This window comes from Mandrillus leucophaeus, unplaced genomic scaffold, assembly GCF_000951045.1.
Source record: "Mandrillus leucophaeus isolate KB7577 unplaced genomic scaffold, Mleu.le_1.0 Scaffold163, whole genome shotgun sequence".
NCBI lineage: Eukaryota > Metazoa > Chordata > Mammalia > Primates > Cercopithecidae > Mandrillus > Mandrillus leucophaeus.
In genome coordinates, this window is record NW_012101621.1 from 2,024,417 (window position 1) to 2,028,989 (window position 4,573).

The 4,573-nt window shown below is 40.4% G+C and overlaps 1 pseudogene; it reads right to left on the bottom strand.

Annotated features, from left to right (window-relative positions):
* The window catches only part of LOC105536814, a 19,262-nt pseudogene extending 17,998 nt beyond the window's left edge, over window positions 1-1,264 (bottom strand).
* Between the last annotated feature and the right edge of the window lie 3,309 nt (window positions 1,265-4,573).

Here is a 4,573-nt window from a genome sequence, read left to right on the forward strand (position 1 = left end):
GTAGTGGCGCAATCTCAGCTCACTGCGACCTCTGCCTCCCAGGTTCAAGCAATTCTCTTGCCTCAGCCTTCCCAGTAGCTGGGAATTATAGGTGCATGCCACCAAACTTGGCTAATTTTTGCATTTTCAGTAGAGACGGGATTTCACCATGTTGGCCAGACTGGCCTCAAACTACTGATGTTAGGTGATCCTCAGCCACCCAAAGTGCTGGGATCACAGGTGGGAGCCACCACGCCCAGCAAAAATTTTAAACTTTTTATGCAAAAAAAAAAAAAATCACAATAATGGTAAAATTCAAATGAAAAGTTGAGGAAGGAAGGATGACAGAGAATAACATAGGTAAAAGATTGTTAGTATTAATATTGAAAATAATAAAAAAATTGATAAAGACAAAATAGCCAATTTACCAAAAAGAAAGAAATTTAAATGGCCAATAAATCTATGAAGGATTATTTATATTCATAGTAGTTAAATAAATGCAATTTAAAACAACAAGATGCTGACCAGGTGTACGTGTCGTACACATATAGTCCCAGCTACTCAGGACTCTGAGGAGGGAGAATGGCTTGAGCCCAGGAGTTTGAAGCCAGCCTGGGCAACATGATGAGGCTCTGTCTCTGAAAAACAAAAATAGGCCAGGCAAGGAGATTCATGCCTATAATCCCAGAAATTTGGGAGGCCAAGGCGGAAGGACTGCTCGAGGCCAGGAGTTCTAGACCAACCTAGGCAACACAGTGAGACCCCCATCTCTACAGATGAAAAATCAGATGAGATAGTGGCACACACCTATAGTCCCAGCTACTCAGAAGACAGAGGATTCCCTGAGTCCTTGAGCTGCAGTGAGCCATGATCTTGCCACTACACTCCATGGCTTGTGGGATAGAGTGAAACTCCATCTCTAAAAAAATAAAAAGAAAAAGAATTAAAGCAGTAAGATGCCATTTTATGCCAATAAGATAATTAACTTTTTCAAATGCATAAACCCAGTGTTGATGATTATGCAAGGAAATGGGCACTTTCTTATATTTCTGGTAGGACTACAAATTGGTATAACTTTAATGGAAAGCAATTTAATGACTTGTATCTACAGATTAAGAATTGCCTACTTTGGCCCAGCCATTCTGCTTCTAAGAATTTTTCTCAGGAATAGAGTGCAGGGAGTACTTAATCCAGGGCCTGACAGGCAGGTTTGTTTCCTCCTTTCGGACCGGAGGCTACCACCGCTCACATGTTCCATCAGATCCTCGTTGGGGTCAAGAAGCATTCACACTTGATCCCCCTTCGTATTTATTAAATCCGGAGGTACTGGAGCAGTGCTGTATGTCCAGCATCTGGCATTGTTCAATCAAGATGTTAGTTGGGACAGAAGACATAAGCCAGAACCCTGGAAGAAACTGGGTCCCAATAATCAATCCAAGTTTCGCTGAGTGAAACTTGTATTGATTATTATAATAATCAATAAAGACAAAATATGTTATTTATATATTATTTATTTTATTTCTATTTTATCAGTAAAGACAAAATTATATTACAATAATCTATAGTCAGTGAATATAGATTATAGCAAACTAAAAAAGGAGGTCCAGACTTCTAAATGACATGTTTCACCATAAAGCTGCTTACAGTGAAGGTCTTCCTGAAGCCATCCACACAATTTTCCACTGAACCAGGAAATAGTTCTCCTCTAAATGCACAAAATCACTTTGATGTGTTGGGGATTACACCGATTATATCTGAAACTTGGGAGGAAAAAAAAAAACTTTTCCCAGGAATAACCTTGGACATGTGCAAAGAGTTACTCGCTGAAATGTACATTACAGGATTAATTTTAAAAGCTTCAAAGGCAAACAGTCTAGATATCCAACAGTAAAGCAACTGACTTTTTTTGTTTGTTTTGTTTTGTTTTTTTGAGACAGGGTCTCACTCTGTCACTCAGGCTGGAGTGCAGTGGGACCATCCTGGCTCACTGCAACCTTTGCCTCCTGGGTTCAAGTGATTCTCATGCCTCAGCCACCTGAGTAGCTGGGATTACAGGTGTGCACCACCATACTTGGCAAATTTTTGTATTTTTTGTAGAAAGGGGGTTTCGCTACGTTGGCCAGGCTGGTTTTGAACTCCTGACCTCAAGTGATCCACCTGCCTTGGCTTCCCAAAGTGCTAGGATTACAGGCATGAGCCACCACACCCAGCCCATAGTATATTTTTAAGTGAAAAGCGTACTGCATTCAATTTTTAAATTGGCAAATGACTTGAATAGACATTTCTTCAAAGAAGATATACAAATTGCCAACAAGGACATGATAATGATGTTGAGTAGGGAATGCAATTCAAAACTACAATGAGATACCACTTTACCACTTCACACCCACTAGAAGAGCTATTAAAAAATGGAAAATAGGCCAGCGTGGTGGCTCATGCATTTAATACCAACAATTTGGGAGGCCAAGGTGAGAGGACGGCTTGAGCCTAGGAGGTCAAAACCAGCCTAGGTAACGTGGTGAGACCCCCATCTCTACAAAAATTTATTTAAAATTAGCTGTGCGTGGTGGCATGTGCCTGTATTCCCAGCTGCTCAGGAGGCTGAGGTTGGAGGAGCCCTTGAGCCTGGGAGGTCAAGGCTGCAATGAACCATGACCACACCACTGCACTCCAGCCTGGGCAACAGAGATCCTATCTCAATAAAAAAGGAAAATAACAAGTGTTGACAAGGATGTGGAGAAATTGGAACCCTCATATATTACTGGTAGGAATGTAGAATGCTGCAGTCACAGTGGAAAATAGTTTGGTGGTTCTTCAATAGGTTAAGCACAGAATTACCATATGACCAGCAATTCCATTCATAGGTATATACCAAATGGGTGCTCAATTGCACATGAATGTTCATAGCAGCACTATTCACAATAGCAGAGTGGAAACAACTCACATATCCATCAACTGATGAATGAATAAGCGAAATGTGGTATATACCCATATGATGAAACGACATTTATTATTTAACCATGCTACAGCATATATGAACCTATATAATATTATGCTAAGTGAAAAAAGCAGACACAGCCACATATTGTATGATTTCATTTATATGAAGTAGCCAAAACAGACAAATCCATGGAAATGGAAGAGCATATTAGGGTTAGCAGGAGCTGGAGAAAGGAGAGAATGGGGAATGAATGCTTATAATGGCTATGGAATTTTAAAATGATGAAAATTTTATTGAACTACAATAGATAATGGTGATGTTGCACAACACTGTGAATGTACTAAATGCCACACTGAATTGTGCACTTTAAAATGATAAAATAATGAATTTTATATTATGTGAATTTTACCACAGGAAAAAAAAAAAGCATCTTACAAAACAGTAGAGGGCAGGGCACAGTGGCTCACACCTGCAATCCCAGCGCTTTGGGAGGCCAAAGCGGGCAGATCACTTGAGGCCAGGAGTTTGAGACCAGCCTGGCCAACATGGTGAAACCTCATCTCTATCGAAAATACAAAAATTAGCCGGGCATGGCAGCGCACACCTGTAATCCCAGATACTTGGGCGGCTAAGGCAGGAGACTCTCTTGAGCCTGGGAGGTGGAGATTGGAGTGAGCCAAGATTATGCCACTGCACTCCAGCCTGGGCAACAGAGTGAGACCCTGTCTCAAAAAAAAAAAAAAAAATCCACCGTAGAAATAGTCTTGTTTTTCTAGAAGTATATGCACAGAAAAAAATGGTGTAAAGATAAATATCAAATTACTCTAGTTGTCCATGGGTGGTCATTTAGGACTAATGTTCTAATTTTTCTACAGCAATCCTAGATTACTTGAGTACTTTTAAAACATGCTGTAGAATAATATCTAATGAAACAGGGGAAGTGGCCATCATATATTTGTATATTATTAATCCAAAACACTATATTTGAGTGATCCCAATTTGCACACAATGTGTGCAAAAATACACACATTGCGTAGAAAAAAAACCTACTGAAAGAATATATGCCAACATGTTACTAGTGGTTTTCAATGGAGTAATCATGAGTGAATTTTATTTACTGTTTAAAAAATATATTTTCAAAATTTCTCTAGTGAATATACATTACTTTTTTGTTGTTTCATTTTAATTTTTATATTTTCTTTTACTTGTGTGTATGTGACAAGGGATTACTCTGTCACCCAGGCTCTGGACTACAGTGGTACAATCACAGCTTACTACAGACTTGACCTCCGGGCTCAGGTGATTCTCCCACCTCAGTCTCTTGGGTAGCTGGGACAACAGGCACACGCCACCATGCCCACTGATTTTTTGTATTTTTAGTACAGACGGGATTTCACCATGTTGCTCAGTCTGGTCTCAAACTCCTGGACTTAAGCAATCCACCCATCTCGGGCTCCCTAAGTGATGGGATTATAGGCGTGAGCCACTGCCCCCGGCCATATATTACTTTCATAATCTGAGTTTTAAATATTTTTTAAAAGATTCTCTTGGCCAGGCGCGGTGGCTCATGCCTGTAATCCCAGCACTTTGGGAGGCCGAGGCGGGTGGATCACGAGGTCAGGAGATCGAGACCATCCTGGCTACCATGGTGAA